This window comes from Terrapene carolina, unplaced genomic scaffold (assembly GCF_002925995.2).
Source record: "Terrapene carolina triunguis isolate 2854851 unplaced genomic scaffold, T_m_triunguis-2.0 Scaffold112, whole genome shotgun sequence".
Taxonomy (NCBI): Eukaryota; Metazoa; Chordata; order Testudines; family Emydidae; genus Terrapene; species Terrapene triunguis.
In genome coordinates this window covers 16395280-16416751 of record NW_020664463.1, presented here as the reverse complement: position 1 = coordinate 16416751, position 21472 = coordinate 16395280, and the positions used below count along the sequence as shown (strand labels likewise).

The 21472-nt window shown below is 43.8% G+C and overlaps 1 protein-coding gene across 1 annotated transcript in view; it reads left to right on the top strand.

Annotated features, from left to right (window-relative positions):
• LOC112105748 (potassium voltage-gated channel subfamily KQT member 1-like) overlaps positions 1-21472 on the top strand; it is a 582419-nt gene that overhangs the window by 452298 nt on the left and 108649 nt on the right. The gene's annotated exons all lie outside the window — the stretch shown is intronic.

Here is a 21472-nt window from a genome sequence, read left to right as displayed (position 1 = left end):
CGGTACCGGGCAAATTAGTCGAAACAATAGTTAAGAATAAAATTGTCAGACACATAGAAAAACATAAACTGTTGAGCAATAGTCAACATGGTTTCTGTAAAGGGAAATCGTGTCTTACTAATCTATTAGAGTTCTTTGAAAGGGTCAACAAACATGTGGACAAGGGGGATCCAGTGGACATAGTGTATTTAGATTTCCAGAAAGCCTTTGACAAGGTCCCTCACCAAAGGCTCTTACGTAAATTAAGTTGTCATGGGATAAAAGGGAAGGTCCTTTCATGGATTGAGAACTGGTTAAAAGACTGGGAACAAAGGGTAGGAATTAATGGCAAATTCTCAGAATGGAGAGGGGTAACTAGTGGTGTTCCCCAAGGGTCAGTCCTCGGACCAATCCTATTCAACTTATTTATAAATGATCTGGAGAAAGGGGTAAACAGTGAGATGGCAAAGTTTGCAGATGATACTAAACTGCTCAAGATAGTTAAGACCAAAGCAGACTGTGATGAACTTCAAAAAGATCTCACAAAACTAAGTGATTGTTTTGGCAAATGAAATTTAATGTGGATAAATGTAAAGTAATGCACATTGGAAAAAATAACCCCAACTATACATACAATATGATGGGGGCTAATTTAGCTACAAGAAGTCAGGAAAAAGATCTTGGAGTCATCGTGGATAGTTCTCTGAAGATGTCTGTGCAGTGTGCTGAGGCGGTCAAAAAAGCAAACAGGATGTTAGGGATCATTAAAAAGGGGATAGAGAATAAGACTGAGACTATATTATTGCCCTTATATAAATCGATGGTACGCCCACATCTCGAATACTGCATACAGATGTGGTCTCCTCATCTAAAAAAAGATATACTGGCACTAGAAAAGGTTCAGAAAAGGGCAACTAAAATGATTAGGGGTTTGGAATGGGTCCCATATGAGGAGAGATTAAAGAGGCTAGGACTCTTCAGCTTGGAAAAGAGGAGACTAAGGGGGGATATGATAGAGGTATATAAAATCAGGAGTGATGTGGAGAAAGTGGATAAGGAAAAGTTATTTACTTATTCCCATAATACAAGAACTAGGGGTCACCAAATGAAATTAATAGGCAGCAGGTTTAAAACAAATACAAGGAAGTTCTTCTTCACGCAGCGCACAGTCAACTTGTGGAACTCCTTACCTGAGGAGGTTGTGAAGGCTAGGACTATAACAGCATTTAAAAGAGAACTGGATAAATTCATGGTGGTTAAGTCCATTAATGGCTATTAGCCAGGATGGGTAAGGAATGGTGTCCCTAGCCTCTGTTTGTCTGAGGATGGAGATGGATGGCAGGAGAGAGATCACTTGATCATTGCCTGTTGGTCCACTTCCTCTGGGGCACCGGGCATTGGCCACTGTCGGTAGACAGGATACTGGGCTAGATGGACCTTTGGTCTGACCCGGTACAGCCGTTCTTATGTTCTTAAGTTCTTAAGTGTGGAATGGGCTAACTGCTCTGAGTATGTATGTACCTAGGGTCTTGGACAGGATCATATTTGGGGCAGCTAACTCATCCCACTGCCCGGACTGCCATGGTTCTAATTTTAGTGTCTCAGTTTTCTTATCTGTACAATGAAAGTAATTCTGACCTCTATTTTAAAAATCTGGGGATGAAAAGTGCCATGTAAGTGCAATGTGTTGTTATAATGTTAGGAATAGTTACAGTCATAGTGACAGAAAGTAGAAAATATTGTGTACGGATGGAGGGTAGAAAAAGAAAAATGCAATATTCTTGCAGGCTAATTAATTATAGTCATGGTGTAACACAAGAATGCAGTAATTAGGAAAGGGGATGGTGGGAAAAGTTTAGAGCAGAGATCTGCCTGAGCCTCAAAATTCACATTTGGATATAGTCATACCCAAATGTCATGGAAGTTCAGGTCCATTTTTTTTGGTTCTGACCCATCTCTGGTTTAAGGTCCATTATAAGATAGAGTATGCTTTGTACAGTTTACTGCTCCCTCTATCGTATCCTCCTTATTTAAAATGCTATGTTGACAATTTGCTGTATATCAAGTAACACTAATTAACAGCCAAGAAGCAGATTAGAACAATAACTGCTCTTTACTGATAGCTGTATTCAACATCATGAGTATGAGATCTAGAGTTCACTGGCTAGTTCAGGATCTCCAGCCATACAACTCCCCTGTAGGATATTGAATAACAACAGAGGCAGTCAACGAAGTGCAGAGAGAAGCATTACATCATCACAACGCTTTCAATGACTTAACATAACCCAAGAGCAGAAGGCAGCTACCTGGCCACTACTGAAAGCTACTGATTAACTATTTCCTGAGTGTGCCAACCCCTCCCAACCACTCCAAAACACAGTTGTGTTGACAAAGGCCCAAGATAGACAAGTGCCTTGCATGAAGCCATATAGCAGACTAAAGGTTCGTCTTCGATTTATACATCTAGGAATTTATACTTATCATTACAGTATCTGAGCACCACACAAACTTTAATGTATTTACCCTCACAACACCTCCCATGAGCTAGGGCAGTGCTATTATGTCCATCATACAGATGGGGAACTGTGGCACAGAGAGATTATGGACCAGACTTTCAAAGGTATGTAGGCACCTAAAGATGCAGATAGGCAGAGCCAGATTTAGGGGCAGGTGACCGTCTGGGATGCCAGGCTTGGGGAGCACTGAGCTCAGGCTGCTGTTTTTGTTGTTAGCGATAAAAGGGAAAGTAGAATGTTTGAAGTAAAATGTTTCAGGTATTCTGTATGTGGATTCATTTTTCACCAACCTTCTAGAATGTTCTTGACCTTTGTAGAATCTCGTGGAACCTTCCAGACTTTCTGAGAACTACATTTTCCTAAAACCTCCTAAAATGTTGTCAGCCAGCCATTTAACAAATGGATATAGGGGATGCCAAAGATGCTCCTCTCCTGGGGCACCATTTGGTCTCGGGCCAGCCCTGCAGATAGGCACCAACAGGGATTTGATTTCAATGGGAATTAGGTGCCCAACCTTCTTAGGTGTTTTTAAGAAATCCCACTAGGCACCTATCTTTATATACCTAAATACCTTTGAAAATCTGACCCTAAGTGACTTGTCCAATGTCACACAAAGTCAGTGGCAGAGCCAGAGTCTGAACCATAGGCACTGACTCCGTGGGTGTTCCAGGGCTGGGGCACCCATGGAAAAAAATTAGCGGGTTCTTAGCACCCACTGGCCGGCAGCTCTCCCTCCCCGCCAGTGCCTCCTGTCTGCCAGCGGCCCAGCTAATCAACTGTTCTCTCCCAGAGCCTCCCGCCTGCTGTGATCAGCTGTTCCATGGCGTGCAGGAGGCACGGGAGGGAGAGGAGGAGCAGGGACCGGGCATGCTTGAGGGAGGGGGTGGAACTCGGTGGGAAGAGGCGGGGCAGAGGTAGGGCCTTGGTGGAAGGGGTGGAGTGGGGGCAGGGCCTGAAGCGGGACGGGAAGAGGCAGGGCGGGGGTTGGAGCTTGGGGGAAGGGGTGGAGTGGGGGCGAGGCCTGGGGTTGAGCCAGGGTTGAGCACTCCTGGGCAAAGTAAAAAGCCAGTGCCTGTGGTCTGAAGACAGGTCTCCTGAGGTCCAGTGCAGTGCCTTACCTGCAGCCCCATCTTTCTTGTCAGGAGCAGCCTGGCTCTCAGTTCTTTATCCTAACCATGTGGCTTCCATTATAGATGTATATATTTTGTTTGATTCAAATGCCCACCCTCCTCCCCAGGTATCCAAGTCTTAGCTGTCCTTTACCACCCACTAGGTTCCCTGTTCTATCCTATCAGCTTTTCTTTGGGTACGTTCAATTTATTTTTTTAAGTGGAGCAATCTGTCTTTTTGCTTCAGCCCCAAGCTGTTCTATGAGGAGAGCCACAGATGTAGCCTGCCTGCATTCACTCCTTAGGGTGCAGTGAAGTTCAAACGTGCGGGGGGGGGGAATGGAAAGTCAAATCAGAAGTGAAACTGGGCAAACTCAGACTGGAAACACTTCAGAGAATTCATAGAAAGTAAATAGAGAAAAGAAGGAAGGAGAAAAAAGATTTAGGGAGAGACTCACTGTTGGAAACTGAACACGCAGCACTGGGCCATGGTCCTTGATGGATGTGTGCAGATCATACTGTAGGCTCATCCCCTGGCATAAAAATACTAAACTTTTCAGGTGTTTCCCATTGAGAGACAGCCACTCCTGGCCAACAGCCTTCAACTGTCGGGTAAAATATGTGCTTTTGAATACACTGAAGTGTCTGCCATGGATTCTATACAAGCCGCTGCAAAGTTTCCGCTATAGCAAGTAGGCATGTAATGTAACGACTTTCACAGCAGAGATGTGAAATTACTGAATTGTTGCTTACTGGGTTTGTGAAACAGCAGATGAGCATCCTTGCATCCTGGTAAATGTGGTGGTGTTGCTGTCACACACCTTTGTAAATGAGATGCATTCATTTCTGGAGCTTGTGAAGAAGCTGCACCTACTCCTACTCTACCAGCCTGGATGCATTTTGGGCACTATGGGGTAATCCATCAGCTAAAACATTTTCATTGCTTCCATGTGATAGGCACATATGTAGTGGTCATCTCCAGAGTGAATGCAGATGTGGGAAGTGGTGGAGTTTTCTATATCATACAATGTTTAAACGTTATCAGGCATCCAATCTGAAAAAATCATAAAACCACAAAAAGGGCCAGTAGAAATATAGTTTAATTTTGACCAAAATTGCAGAAAGCTTCTAAATACAATTGATAATGCAACTATGTACTCAAAATAATACTATAAGAGAAAGTTTGGGAAATATATGCCAGGTGATATATTTTATGCATTTTCTTGTACTTTTTTGCCTTCATCAGATTAGATGCCAAATAACATTTAAACATTACATGATATAGAAGAATTGCACCAGTCCAGCATGTGGTAGCAATGAAACTTTTCTAGCTGATGGGTTATCCTAACTCATTAACCCTAATCCTTTTTAAATCTGGCTGGTAGATTACCTGGAAGAGCTAACCATGAAAGCCATCTGCTGTATATAACTGTGGCTCATAATCTTTCTTGGATCACATTGTTCATCATAGCACTGTTGCTGTAGTTTTAAAAATCACTAAATGCTGACTTGGAAGCCAGAAATATCCCTGAAGGATCATTTTTAAAAATTCTGGTTCATGCTCATAAAAGTAATATTTTAATCTCAGACTCTAGCACAAATTTCCAGAAAAAAACAGTCCCTTAAAACAATGCTACTTTATTTTGTATTTTCCATTAGCAGTCAAAATAATTCCTCAAACTGAGAAATAGTTTGATTAGAGTTTTTTCTTTTTATTGTTTCTGCTTGTGTGTGCATGTGTCACTTACTGAAGAAAAGTCTACTCTCAAAGAAGTGCGTTTTTCATTTGGTTCTGAAGCTGATGAAGGTTCCTTCTCCATTCGTCACTCTTGTAGGCATGAGTTCCATCATGTAGTTTCAGCTCCTGTGAAAGTTCTGACTCCTGCACTCTGGCTCTCCTCTTATTGGGGTGACAATTTTTGGGTGCCTGTGGAACGTAGCCATTTTGGGAGGTCGTGGCTGCTGGGAGAGAGACAATCACTCAGGCAGGGCCAATTGCATGGAGGACTATGAAAAGCAGAAGTGAGGCCTTGAACTGGACTCAGTATTCAATGGAGAGCCAGAGCAGAGAGAGGATCACTAGGATGATGTGTTCATGGTGACTTGTGTTGCTAGGCAGATGAGTTGCTGAACCTTCTTCAGGGTAATTGGCTTCAGCCCTAGATAAAATGAGTTGTAACAATCAAGCCTGTAGCTGGCAAATGTGTGGATTACTATAGTCAAGTCTAAGTCCACTGGTAAGGTGCACACAGCCTTCTAGTTAGTCGCAGATGGAACTAGGTGCTTTTTTCTGCCATGGCTATTTTGACATGCAGTAACATCACGGCATTTTGTGGAGACAGATCGGGAATAACTGGCGATCAACAGTATCGAATGCCACAGAGAGGTCCATCAAGATGAGCATGGATGTATTTCCCATCTCTACGGACAGGAGGAAGTCATCCACCACAGCAATCTCTGCTGTCTCTATTTCATTCCCTGGCTTAAAGCTTCACTGAAAGGGATCCAATATATTAGTAGATCATGGGTGGCAATGGAGGGTATTTTTTTCTGGTGTGTCATTTAGCAATGATACATTTGAAATAGTATCTTCCCATCTATAATAGTCAGTACTTGATGCGTCAGGCAAAAGCCAAAAATGCACCTTGCAAAATGTGCAATGTAATGTTGTGCTATCTGAGGGAAATTTCTTCCTGACCCCCACTTCTTTACCTCCCAGCAGATCTAAGCAGACTCTGGGTGGAGTGCACACAGCTGCTGTGGTGTGCGTTCTCCTCTCACACTCACAGAGTAATTCTGGCTGAGACAGATGGAATGCTTCCAGGGTTCAGATCCTGCTCAATACCCTACCAGTGGGGACTGTGACTTAAGAGTCAGAAGATAGCCCTTAATGTGGTCAATCTGATCAGTGATCCCTTTATCAGTGTTTGTGAAGGGTCCTTGAATGGGTATTACTAGATCCGGTTGGAATTTTCCAACTAAATGGTTTTTCATTGGAAAATATCAATTTTTCCAAACCAAAACTTTTCGCAGGAATGTACTGCTTTCAACACCACTTTTATTGGGCAAAGTTTCTTGGGTCCTAGATAGAATTTCTGGTCAAAGAGACAGGGAGAATTCCAGCCCCTCAAAACCAACAGGGGCATCCATCTGAGATGTGAGAGATTCAGGTTCAAGTCTCTGTTCTATGGATTTGGAGTCAGGGATTTGAAGGTGGGTCTTCCACATTCCAGGATCTTCTTTGGGGCCTGTGGCTTCATTCCTAGAGAAAATGAACTGTAACAATCAAGTCTGGAGGTCACATATCAGCTATAGAGTCAGTGTCTGTCTGACTCAATTAATATTAAATTAGTGATACAAAGTGGAATATCTCCAGCACGAGAGATCTGCCACAAAATAGCCAATAAGCCATTGCTTAGGGCAGATGACAGGCCTGCCACAAAATAGCCAGTAGGCCAGTGGTTAGGGCAGATGTGGGAGAACAATATTCAAGTCCCTGGTCTGAATCAGGCAGAATAGGAACTTGCGTCTTGGTTTCCCACCTCCCAAGTGAGTCTACTAACCGCCAAACTATTGAATGCAGGGGGGGTTGCTCTCTCTTGTTTTTTCACAAAAATACGTTGAAAGATCTTGGGTTTGTCCTGATGCAGAACAAGAAAAAAATTGAAATCTTGAACATTTGCTCAGGATTGGAAAACTCTTCCCTGCCCAGCTCTGGTTATGACAGAACAAGGATCCTTCTCATGCTCATCAGATTTATGATCTGAGAGTGTGAGTCAGGCCCGGTCTACACTACGGGGTTAGGTCAAATTTAGCTGCGTTAGGTCCATTTAAAAATGAATGCGTCCACACAACCAACCCCATTCGGTTGACCTAAAAGGCTCTTAAAATCGACTTCTGTACTCCTCCCCGGCGAGGGGAGTAGCACTAAAATTGACTTTGCTGGGTCAAATTTGGGGTAGTGTAGATGCAAATCGATGGTATTGGCCTCCGGGAGCTATCCCAGAGTGCTCCATTGTGACAGTTCTGGATAGCACTTCGAACTCCGATGCACTAGCCAGGTACATAGGAAAAGCCCCGGGAACTTTTGAATTTCATTTCCTGTTTGGTCAGTGTGGCGAACTCAGCAGCACAGGTGACCATGCAGTCCCCCCAGAATCGTAGAACGTAGAATGTTTCTACGCTCCCCCTATCATCTCTGTCCCTCAGGTTATCGCAGATTAGAAGGCGAAAAAAACGCACTCGCGATGACATGTTTTCCGAGCTCATGCAATCCTCCCACACTAATAGGGCACAGCTTAATTCAGTGGCAGAGGCCAGGAAAGAATTAAGTGAGTGCGAAGAGCGAAGGCAGGATGCGAAGCTGAGGCTAATGGGGGAGCAAACAGACATGATGAAGCATCTGTTGGAGCTGCAGGAAAGCCAACAAGAGCACAGAGCTCCGCTGCGTCCACTGTATAACCGCCTACCCTCTCCCCATGTTCCATAGCCTCCTCACCCAGACACCCAAGAATGCGGGGGGGAGGCTCCGGGCACCCAGCCGCTCCACTCCAGAGGATGGCCCAAGCAGCAGAAGGCTGTCATTCAAACAGTTTGATTTTTGGTGTGGCTACAGTAAGCAATGTGGCCTTGTCCCTTACATCCTCCACCACCCCACCCAGGCTACCTTGTCCTTTATCTCTTTTTTTTTTTTAATTAATAAAGAAAGAATGCATAGTTTCAAAACAATAGTTACTTTATTTCGAAGGGGGGAGGGTGGTTGGCTTACGGGGAATTAAAATCAACAAAGGGGGTGGGGTTTGCATCAAGGAAAAACACACACAACTGTCACACTGAAGCCTGGCCAGTCATGAAACTGGTTTTCAAAGCCTCTCTGGTGCAACAGCAGTGGTGACTGTGAGCTGAGCAGGCTCCATGCTTGCTGTGGCATGGTGTCTGCACGAGTAACCCAGGAAAAAAGGCGCGAAACGATTGTCTGCCCATTGCTTTCACAGAGGGAGGGGCGACTGACGACATGTACCCAAAACCACCCGCGACAATGTTTTTGCCCCATTAGGCATTGGGAGCTTAACCCAGAATTCCAATGGGCGGCGGAGACTGCGGGAACTGTGGGATAGCTACCCACAGTGCACCGCTTTGTAAGTCGATGCTAGCCACGGTAGTGAGGACGCACTCCGCCGACTTAATGCGCTTAGTGTGGACATACGCAATCAACTATATAAAATCGATTTCTAAAAATCGACTTCTATAAAATCGACCTAATTTCGTAGTGGAGACATACCCTCAGATAACCCCTTCCCCTTTTTGCTGATGTTGTGGTTACCCATAGTGGGCGGCCCTGCTCCTTTCTTTCTAAACAGCTTTGGGACTGCAACCCAAATGCATAACGAGCCTCCAAAGCTTCATTTCTGGCAGATATTTCCCACTGCGTTCCCCTGAGGTGCCCCATAAGTGTGTAGGAACTTGTGCTTTTCCCTATGGGCTTTAAAAAGCAACAAAGAGTCCTGTGGCACCTTAAAGACTAACAGATGTATTGGAACATAAGCTTTCGTGGGTGAATACCCACTTCGTCAGACGCATGTACTCACCCACGAAAGCTTTTGCTCCAATACATCTGTTAGTTTTTAAGGTGCCACAGGACTCTTTGTTGCTTTTTACAGATCCAGACTAACACGGCTACCCCTCTGATACTTGACACCTATGGGCTTTGCGGTTTTTGAGTGTAAAGTTAAAAACACACCCATGAAAATGACACTTGGACCTTGGTAGCCTTAGAGAAGGAAGAGCGAATTCCCTGTTTTATGAAGGATAAAGAATGCATAAAAGTTTTAGAAAGAGGGCCCTAATTGTTTTATGTTACCATTAACTTCCAGCTTTCAGCATCATTAACTGCAGAATGGAAAAGCTACTAACTTTCAGGGCTATAAATTAAACCCAAGAAAAACCTTATGTTTATTGAAAAAGTAAGGACGGCTGCCAAAAAAGGCCGCCTCTCTTGAGAGCAGCAAAGATTTGAAAGCAGGAGCAGATTTACCCTGAAACATACCATGCCGTGGCACAGGGTCCCCAATGACAGGGGACCCCAAAACATAGGCATGGGAACTAGGGGCGCGGGGGGTGCTACAGCACCCCCACCTTTTATGTGGGGCTCCGCTGCCGCCCCATGCCCGAGGTCCCGGCTGCCACCCCGCACCCAGGGCTCTGCAGGCTCCACTGCCGCCCCTGCGCCCAGGGTTCCAGCTGCTGCCCCAGGCCACTTATATTAAAACATATTGTTAGGAGCACAGAACCGCCCGGGCTCCTGGGGAGACAGGGAGGTGCCCAAACCCGGCCACTGGGGCTGCAGCGCAGCCGCAGCGGCTAAGGGGGATCGCAACCACCTGCTTTGCAAGGACCCAGTGGCCAGGGGAAGTGAGCAGAGATCAGCGCACGGAGGCAGCGGGGCACTCGGGTGGCCGCCGATGGAGCCGTGCCTCCCCCTCACCTCCAGGACAAGTGGGTGTTCATCCCAGGTGGGTCTCTGCCCGCTTCTCCAGGCCGGCCAGCATGGGGTCACCAGGGTGCCCGAAGCTGTCCTCGGCCAGGAAGATCTTGGTGTCTTCTGCCTCCTTCTCCAGCCCCATGGCAGCTCCACTCATGCGCTGCCTCCAGGGCGTCCGGCGTCTTGGCTGCCGCCCGGGGCTCTGCAGGCTCTGCTGCCACCCTGCGCCTGGAGTCCCGGTTGCCGCCCCGTGCCCAGGGCTCTGCGGGCTCGGGTGCTGCCCCACTGGCTGCCTGGAGAAGCGGGCAGAGTCACGGGTGGGCTGAACACCCACCTGAAGGTGAGGCGGGGACATGGCTAATGGTACAAACAACATTTGGAGAGATCATTAAGTGGTGCACCGAGACCCTCAGCAATTTTCAAGTGGTCTGTGAGAAAAAAGTTTGACTACAAAAACAATCAAGGTACCTCACTTTATTTTCATTTACTTCCTATTACTTATAATATAGGAGGAGTATGAAGAAAAACAGAATGAAAAACGGGGGTGAGGGGAGGGAGATAAGAGAGAATGTTCTTTTTCTTGGCTGGGTCCCGAGGAGGGGGAAGTCCCAAAAATGAAGCTGTGCACAGGGGCCCACTAACTCTAAATCCGCCACTGTTTGAAAGTACATCTCTTTGTTATCCTCACTGGGCCTGACAAGGGAAATGAAGAATGAAACAAAAATACCCTTGCTCTTTCATGACAAGGTGGTGGGGCCTGTCATTCTAAGAGACCTTTTGAACACATCCCACATGTATTTGGGAACAGATGCTCGAAACTACAGTAAATAAATGGCTGGTGTATCATCTAACCCTGGGACAGCCTTAGCGTTCTTGGCCTCCTTAGCTGACATATGACGGACACTGAAAACTAGGAAGCCTTCCTCTAAAGCTGCTAGTAACCTTGCCAAAGCCCAAGTGGAATAAAATAAATATGCTTTGCACTGGTTAAAATCAGCACACGACAGCCAGTTTTGCTGTTCCTGCAGGACACTGCTGTGTCAAATACCAGTAAGTCCCAGGTCAAGCATGGATTTTTCAATGCTCTCCTAACTAGGGAAGAGCATTTCTGTATATGTAGCATATTCTTTCTCACAGTGAGAGAAATGGTGTTTCCATATAGCAGCATTCCCTGTTGGCTAGCCTTGAAATTGCAAGTGCAGTAGGTCAAGAGGGAGGGTCTTGGGAAGCAGCCAGCTGCAAATGTGCTGCGTGAAACTGGGAATCAAGATGGAGGAGAATTAATGGACATAAAAACTAATTCACTTAAACTATGGGAAGTAAGGTCACAGATTGACTCTATCAACTTACAGTTGTATCTCCTCTCAACCCACTTCAGAGATATCCTTAAGCCACAGCAATCAGATTTGGATCTGGATTTTGACTACACCAAAGTTCAGGTGTGTTTGGCCCATCATCAAAATAGGAGCGGTTTGTAAAATCAACATCCAGATTTTGGTTTTGAGCCTTCCCCCTCCAAACTTCCAGTATTCAGATCTTGGGTTTTGATTTGAGCCCGTTTCTGTTTCTTGCATCTGATTCTTCTCTCATATTAGTTTTTAAATGGGTGTAACACCACTGACTTCACTGGATTTACTCATGAGTAAATACTGGTGTTTAGAACTTTTTGTTGTAAGCAAGATGTATGAGGGTACTACAGGTTACAATATAAAGCAGAAGGCATAGTCTTGTGATACAGATTCAGTTGTTGTTTTATCATTCATAAAGGAGTAGTATATATAAACAACAAAGATAGTCATCATGGCTTTATGATATAATCTCAAAAAGACTAAGCTGACTATTTCTCCATTCCTTCCCAGTTACATTATTTATGTATCTATTTATTTGTACTGTCGTAATGCATCACACTCCCAGTCGTGGAGCAGGACTCCATTGTGCTAAGCCCTGTCCAAACGCAGAAAAGAAAGACAGTCCCTGCCCCAAAGAGCTTACAATCTAAGCAAATTAAGTGCACTGCAGGAATTAGAATTTTACAGCTGTCCACTGCAGTATTTTGGTTGTGTATTAAGGTTTGGCGTTCAGACTGAAAAGAATGGGAGGGGGAGTCCTGTCCTAAATTTTTAAATAATGCTATCTGACATCTTCTAAAAACCCACACACGCAGAGTAATGCTTTATACATTCTTGGAGCCTTTGGCAGAAGTTTTGCATCCTCCATTCTAGCTCGAAGTCTTGTGAAGATTGTTTTCTCAATTTTTTGTTTAAAAAAATTAATATCAAGGCAAAAGAGTTTTAACATTTTGAGAAGTGATAGAAATAACAGGCTGGAAATCAGACTCTGGGTGTTGTATTTGGGTTGTTCGACCAGCTGGATAATAGTAAAGTATTTTGATTTGTTCTGGGAGTCCGAGTTAATTATAGCTAGAGACAAAGTATTATTTCTGTGGTGTTTGCTGCCTGAGTTGGAGGGTTTTTTTCTTTTTTCTGGGTATGGCTTTCAACCAGGTGTCCAAATCTGAAGGATCCTTCTTGGCAATAGTAAGTGGCAAAACTAGAAAAAAGAAAAAAACACACACAGAAAAAAAAGCCAGTTCCTGTTTATGTTTCACAGTTGGTTTCCAAATATTGTTATGGTGTCTGGGAGGGCAATGAAGGGCATGGAGAGGAGGAAGTGGGGTAAGATTGTTTCTGGACAGTTTGAAGTCATAAAGTTCCTCTTCTCCAGGTTTCCTTCTCCAGCTGTTGAGTGAAGTCGCTCTAGAGAAACGGCTCCTTTGCTGCTTATGTGCGTCATCATTATTTAATATCCTGGCTGATGTGCCAACATCAGCACCAACCAATTCTCTTTACATGGCAGCTTTGTTTATGCATACATCAGAAGCTTCAGACACAGACGAGCAATACAGGGATTTGGCGGTTGATCAGGGTTGGATTAAACTCTGCTTGAGATTCAGCATCTGGCCCATTTTCTGAAGCTGGTCTGCTTTTTAGTCTAGCCTTAGGTTACCCTCTTCTTAAAACATAAAATTGTTAGGGTGTCTTTAATGTTCAGAGCTCTTCATAAAACTTAAATATAAGTTACCTTCAGCTTCCTCACTGAAACATACCTGTCTTTGGCAAAGACTCATGAAGCTACCCAGAAATGGTTTGGTAATTTTGCATTTTATAAGGATCCAAATGGTTATAGGCAGTCTCTGGTGAGGATGTTTTGCTGCAAGGTCTCAGAGGATTCTGAGAGCCTGTTACCACCACCCCTGTAGCCTTCTAATATGATGAACCTTCTGCAGCATTGTGCAAGCTAAAGGAGAGGGGACTTGTAACAAGCCAAGTGGACAATTGTAGGGGCTTGAGATCCCTTTGTTGAAACTAAATGGGAGAGTTGTTTGTTCTTGATGTTCATACTTTGGGTCCTGATTCTTTTCTCTCTGACACTGGGGGTAAATCAGGAATAGATCCCTTGAAGTAAATGGACTTACACCAATATAAAACTGATGTAAGTCAGAGAAGAAGCAGACCCATACTTTCCAGTGTGACCCTCCATGGTCTACAGCACAGGACCAAGGGCTAGGAACTTCTAAATTTTAATCTTGGCGGTGACAATGACTTTCTGCTATGGTCTTTGGAAATTCATGTAAGCCTTCCACTTCAGCTTCCCCATCTGTAAAACAGGAAAACACTCAACAGGAGTCATGTGAGGGTGGTTGTTTTTTTGTTAAGTGCTAGCTGTGCTTAGAAGACACAGCTCTCTCCCCTGAAGGCGCACAATTTTTGGGCTAGATTCTGCCAAAGTTGCTCATGGTGAGTAGAACCTTGCTCCCAACTGAAACAAATGGGACTAGTCACAGAGTAAAGTACTATTCAACATAAGGAATGGTGATAAAAGGCCACCTTCTGTCCTTAGAATGAATTAATACCTGTAATGCACTTACCTACATACGAAATATTTTTATTTTAATCTGTTAGCACCATGTAAAGAGTCTCAAAGTCACAATTGCTCCAATCAATCACCTATTCATTGACTATGAATTTTAAGGCTCCTGGAACTTGGTGGCCTTGTCAAAGTGATATTTTGACTGTAGCTAGATTTTAATTGCTATCTAGTCATAGCCTAGGGTGACTAGACAGCAAATGTGAAAAATCAGGACGGGGGTGAGGGGTAATAGGACCCTATATAAGAAAAAGTCCCAAAAATCGGGACTGTCCCTATAAAATTGGGACATCTGGTCAGCCTATCATAGCCCCAAGATAACCCATTATTATATCTTTTAATGGAGGCTAGGCCTCAGTAGGTACCATAACCCAGAATTACCTTAATCCATTCCTTCCCAACACAGGTGTAGTTTGACTTCTGTATTTGTGGGGGTAGCTCCAGTCAGATCAATGTGGCCATGTGTGGGGGGGCAAATTCTGTGCCTGTCCCAGGCTTGCAGTTTAGGGGGGTAATGCCCCCCTCCTCCCCAAACTATGCCTATACTTCCCAGTCTTTTCCTTCTGGTGCCCTAGGATTGCCTTGCTGTACTGTAATTTCCACTTGCCAATATGTGACTGTGAAGCTTTCTGGATTCCTCCAACTACTATGAGTAGGCTTGCTCACTCTCAAGCAGCTGAACTGTGCTGTGAGGAGACAAACTGCCTTTCATGGAGCTATAGAAATATAGTACTAAAACTCTGACTTGTAACATTTATGTCTCACCTGCTTGAGAGAGTCTTTTCTCGTAGCACATTCTCAGCCTTGAATCATCCATTCTGTTGTCCTCTTTGCCTTTGTTGGGGAAAACTACATTTTCCTATTATCTGGACGGGGGCAAAGAACAGATACTAGCTGAGGCTTTGAATTTTCCATCCAGTCCATAGTTTCTTCATGGTGCACCAGGAAAGCTTTGCACAGCTGATGTGATATGTGTGTTAGTTATCACAGGGTCACTGGCCAAATTCAGATTCTCCAGTGTAACCGTTTCTAGGTAATTTCCACAGACTCTGTACTTTTCACATCTCCTCAATAAATGAAATTGGAAGGCTGTAATAAAAGTATTGAGTCCTGGACAACTGAAAAGGCCTAGGGGGTTAAAGAAAGAAATTTTAGAATTTAGTTATGTTTGAGCCAGATCCTCATCTATAGCCAAGGAGCCGAATCACTCATTCAACTCTGGAAACCTTTGTTCATATGCAGAGCGGAAAGGAAACAGGGTTGGAAAGTCTGTTCCCATTTGTGAGCATCCAGCACAAAGCCTCCTCACTAGCAGGCCTACCATTGATGTTGCACGGGGCACTGGAGGTCAGGATAGAGAAGGATTGGCAGAGCTGTGCATGAGAAGGTTGCATATCGCCTGTCACCACATCCAGGATCAAGCCATTGCTGTTGTTATTAGTCTGTCACTTTCATGAAAATTACCATAAATTCACTCACACACGTACAAGCAAAAACAAAAAAAGACATTTTACTGCCATCTACACTTCAGGTGTGAGCCAGGAGCCAGCACAACCAGGTATATGTTCAACAAATCTCCATGACAGTCAATTAAAATAAAAAGTTTTGGCAAGTGAAATGATTTAATATCTAGGGGTATTGAATTTAACTAATAATATTTTCATGCTGAACTGCTCTACGGTTTTTGTGCTGTTCCGTAATTCTTCATGATTTTAGGTCAGAATTATTTTATACCCACTGAACAATGGTAATTCTTAGCAGTTTCCCCCATTCAGTTTGACAGGATGTGTATTCTGTTAGCATAAGCTTTTTGTGCCATCCTGAAGTTATGGTGGTTTTCCTTAGCATGGGTTTGGCATTCAAAAACTGCTCACTATGAAAACAGGAAAGCACCCTACGTAGATATGAACGTGTGTCTATTTGAGAATGTGAAGTCCTGATCTTTATAGAGGAATAAGAGAGAGACTGTAATTCCCTTAAGAAAGCCTTCGCCGCCTTTACTGCTTTATGGGGTTCCATGAGTGTCCATCAAAACTGAACACCACAGATCTGAGTTCTGCTTTTTAAGATCCTCATTCAAAGCTGAATGACATCAATTGGACTTCAATGGGCTTTGAATCAGGGACTAAATATATTAGGAAAATCCATCATCCCTGAATGCATACATCCTAGGGGCTCATTCCTGAAAACACTTATGCATGTGAATAACTTCATGTTCGTGAATAGTTCCAGACCAGTCTATGGGGGTTCCAGACTACTCATATGCATACGTGTTGGCAGGACTGGAGCCCTAGAAGTGATATTTGAGGGCTACATACAAGTTTTTACTGTATGACACTAACTTTAGTGAATTAATCACCAAGAAAATAATAATTAAAAAATTCCCACTGTGTATTGGATTTTTTTTTACTTTAATAGTGAAACAAATCCCCCTTTAATTGTTTTCTTAATAGTAAATAAATAATCTTCAAAAATAGCCTGCCAAACAACCTTACAGATATTCAAAAAACAACATATGAAAATACAGACATTTTCAGTTATCAGCAAGCATATAGGGTCCTTTGTGGAAGATGGAGGGGCTTAGATCCCATGTGGTAAAACTTCCGCCACCTTTGCTTTCTGTACTGGTCCAATGCCCATTTTGGTGAATGCAAGTCTTTCATTTGACTTCAGTGAGCTTTGGATCCAGCTATTGTTTCCTCCCTGAAAATTAGATCAGCTGCTGAAGTTTGAGGAACAGACTTACTACGAAGTTACCGGGGAAAACACCTTGTGTCATTTGGGCAGACTAGCTTATTGTCTTACTGACATTAAAATGAGTTATTACAACATTCTGTAATGCTATTTAAAGCAATAAGGGTATTCGACTGAGTCAAGTTTTTTTCCAGCATGTACTGGTGGGGAGGGGGGGGAAGTCAAGTGTTTTTTTCATCTTATTATCATTAAACATGTTTTTTATAAAGCAAGCCCAGCAGCATTCTATTAATAAAGTACATTTCTCTGTTCTTACCGTTCTTTGTTTTTTTTTACTACCTTCTTAAATGAACGCTGACAGATAACAGAAGTAATCATCAGGCACATAAGGAGCAGCAGTTAGTGAAACAAATGAGACTAAATCTCTCATAAAAACAACAGTATTTTAACTACATAAAAACATCACAGGCAGCCACATTACAAATCTTCACTCACATATTTTTTGAATGGAATCACAGAAGAATTGCCATAAGGCAATATGTTCAGAAGTTTATCTTCTGACACTTGTCTAATACCTATGAATAGTCATGCTGGGCTCACAAATTCAGAGGATCAATATTTTGGTAATGACTAGTTGTCAATAGCTTGAGTCTGGACACCAGTTTTGTCTGAACTGACCAAAGAGACGCCAAGAATATAGACTTCAGGCTCTTCTGGATTCTGAACGTTCTGTGTGTTCTCCTACTATGGTCTAGAAGTAAGTGACTCTTCTGTCTGGCTTCACAGCTTCTTGGAGCAGAACTGCCTCAGGAGCTAAGTGCCAGGTGGACAGGGCTAAGAGATGGGAGGGCTAAGCATCCACAAATGAATCCACCTAACAGCACCAGCTCCTCCTTCCCTGAAAGCTGTTCACCCAGCAGTACCAGGCCCAGGAGCACCGCCAGCTTTTTTGCTGCCCTAGGCGGCGGAAAGTCCCTCCCCCGAAATACCGCCCCCGACAGAGGCGGCGGAAGGTCCCACCCCCAAAATACCGGTGACGACCGGGGCGGCCGAAGATCCGGCCGCCGCAGTCGCCGCCCCCCAAATGTTAGCACCCTAGGCGACCACGTAGGTCGCCTAATGGGTTGCGCCGGCCCTGACCAGGCCTCCAGCCCCCAAGTGGCTAAAATTCATCCCATGACTCCAAGCCCATATACCTTTATGGCTCCAAAAGACTGTGGGTTGAAAGATGATTTTTCTGCCATTCTGTGGGGCACAGACCAAAAAAAAAAGTTAAGAAACACTACTTTAGAAATTAGCTTCCTGATGGACAAGCCAGTCTAAAGGCAAGGCAAAATTTCTGCACTGCATTTTGTGGTAGGAACGTGAATTCGCTGTATCCTCCATGGACCTGACCAATCTGAATCTGCCTGACATCTCATAACTGCAAAGAGTTATGAATGTGCTTAACTTTACTCACATGAGTAATCCCACTGAAGTCATTGGTACTACACACACGGAGAAAGTTAAGCACATCTGTAAGTCTTTACAGGATCAAGGATTCAGACGTTATTCTTAAACAACTGTATTATGGATAAAGAAGTTTTTTCTCTCACACACTCCCTTCCTCGTTCCCTTCCCTGCATTATATAAATAGAGGATGGATGGATGGATAGATAGAACAAACTTCTTTATCCAAAAATCAAGGTGATTGAGAATAATCTGTATCAAAACATGAACAAAATAGACTAGTTTCTATCTAACGAGTAATATAAAAGGAACATGTTTAGCAGAGAAAAAGCCAATCTGTTTTCTTTCTCAATTCTATCACTAGCTGTATTTTTGTGGCAGAGTTTTTCAAGACAATATTTTGCCTAAACTCTAAGCACATTTTAATGAAGGTGGTGGGATGTGTTTTCTTTTGCTTTTTGTCAGACCATTCTTCCTTTCGCTTTTTAGTTGACTGCCTCCGTCATCCGACGCCAGTGTGTGTAATGTATTGTTCTGGTGCTGCACTTAGATCCCTGGCACGCTTCACAGGCATTTGTGTTGGCAACTTTTGGAGCTGTCTCTTGAGCTCTCTGTGGTTATTTGCTGATTGACTGCATTACTTTCCAGACCGTGCTTTCCTCCTTCCCTCCCCTCAGGCATATCTTTACTTCTGTTCACTGAACAAGAACATTTTACTTAAATGCAACCCATGGCCTAGATGATATCCTTTGGCAGGATGTAGGGTGGTTGTTCTATCCCCTTGGTGCACCCTACAGAAGTTGTTGGTTGGCTTTCCTTTGGACATGTTCTGCTATATGTTCTACCTGTCTGCCATCCTTCAAATTAGGAGGATATTACACTTTACCGTGGGATAAGAGGTCAGTCATGAACTTTTATAGCTGCTTTGTTGCATGAGGATTTATGTACATCAAGTTAAGATTAAACCCCTGGAAAGCTGAGGGCCATTTAGCTTGTGTGTTTCATTAAGTGAATAGATTTCACCTCTTGATTATTTTTAAAATACTGATGAGACTGAAATCTTAGTGCTACACTGCCCTGCCCCTGGTTTGGAGCCTTATTCAGGATGTTATACGTTCATTTAAAGAGATTTTTCTGCCACTTCCCTTTTTCTTCGGCCATCAAATATTTGTTATAGGTGAGTCAGATGAAGGTAGTTGAGTCTTGTGCTTCAAAGGTATAAAATGATAACCACAGTTGTCAGGGAAGGTTCTGCATACCTTCCTGATATACAGCATAATCACTTTGGCTTAGGGTATGTCTACACTACCCGCTGGATCGGTGGGCAGCAATCGATCCAGCGGGGGTCGATTTATTGGGTCTACTCTAGACGTAATAAATCGACTCCCCGAGCGCTCTCCCATCGACTCCTGTACTCCAGCTCGGTGAGAGGCGCAGGCAGAGTCGACAGGGGAGCGGCAGCAGTCGACTCACCGTGGTGAAGACACCACGGTAAGTCGATCTAAGTACATCGACTTCAGCTATGTTATTCACATAGCTGAAGTTGCATAACTTAGATCGATCCCTCCCCCGCCTCCCCCCAGTGTAGACCAGGGCTAAAGTACATTGTTGAGACTGGAGGGATTCTTTCTGCTCTGAATTATCAGTGCTGGAGAAGGGGATACCAAACTTGATGAATCACTGAAAGGAAGGGATTTGTTCCTGGGTTAGTGTTTCTATGGTGTGGTGTGTAGTTGCTGGTGAGTATTTGCTTCAGGTTGGGGGCTGTCTGTAAGCGAGGACTGGCCTGCCTCCCAAGGTCTGTGAGAGTGAGGGATCGTTTTCCAGGATATGTTGTAGATCGTTGATGATGTGCTGGAGAAGTTTTAGTTGGGGGCTGTACATGTTGGCCAGTGGTGTTCTGTTATTTTCCTTGTTGGGCCTGTCCTGTAGTAGGTGACTTCTGGGTACCCATCTGGCTCTGTCAATCTGTTTCCTCACTTTCCCAGGTGGGTATTGTAGTTTTAAGAATGCTTGATAAAGATCTTATAGGTGTTTGTCTGAGGGATTGGAGCAAATTCGGTTGTATCTTAGGGCTTGGCTGTAGACAATGGATAGTATGATGTGTCCTGGATGGAAGCTGGAGGCATGTAGGTAAGTATAGCAGTCAGTAGGTTTCCAGTATAGGGTGGTGTTTATGTGACCATCACTTATTTGCACTGTAGTGTCCAGGAAGTGGATCTCTTGTGTGGACTGGTCCAGGCTGAGGTTGATGGTGGAGTGGAAATTATTGAAATCCAGGTGGAATTCTTCCAGGGCGTCCCCTAGCACCCCTCCTCTACTTGTGCTACGTTGATGACATCTTCATCATAGGGACCCATGGGAAGGAGGCCCTTGAAGAACCAGTTTATACAAATGACCCAGCTCTGTCAACCTGTTCTCTGTTAATTTCCTACCAAAAAATCCAATCTCATATATATATTTTTAGATGGCTTTGTTGTGTTTGCCAACTGGTAGCCAGATATTAGAGGGGATTTTGCTTTTTAGGGGTGTCCCCCATCATATAGCATTAATGCCACATATTACCAGAGCAGAGACTGGCACCAGGAGCCTGTGGGCAGCAGTGCAACCAGATGAACCAAAACGGAACTTCCCTTTGATTTAACTAGTAGAGGCTGCACTATGTTTGTCTTCATTACAAGTGGCTGTTTGTATATCTCCTCCTTCTGCTGGAAATCATTTTTGTTTTGATTTGGTTTTTATTAAAATTCTAGCAATTTGCATCATGGTATGTTGTGTAGAATTGATTTAAGTCTTAAAGCAACATTAATAAATCTTGATCCAACTAAATAACAAGAGAGGAAAAAAGTGGTTGAGATAAAATGACAAGTGACCTGAAATGTCACCACAAAGCTAGACCTATTTTTGTTTTGTTTTGTTTTGCTTGGAAATAGTTTGTTTAATTCTGTTATTAATTATAGTTTGGGCTAAAGGCTAGCATACCTTTGCACTCAGCAATGCCCAGGAGAGACCAGTCAAGTCAAAAAGAAAGCAAGCAAGAGAGGGACTTGCTGGTTTTCACAGGCAGAGGGTAATGATACGTGTCACCTCTTGAAGCCCCAATTGAGCAAAGCACTGAAGCATGCGCATTGACTTCAAGGGGACTTAAGCATGTGCTTGAATGACTTGCTGAATAGGGAACCTTAGTTGCCAGTTCAAATCTGACCTAGTTCTGTAGTGAATGAAAGCTATTGCTATTTGATGGCTCTTCATTGTCCTATGTGAAATGAGCAGGGCCGGCTCTAACTTTTTTGCCGCCCCAGGCAAAAAAGAAGAGC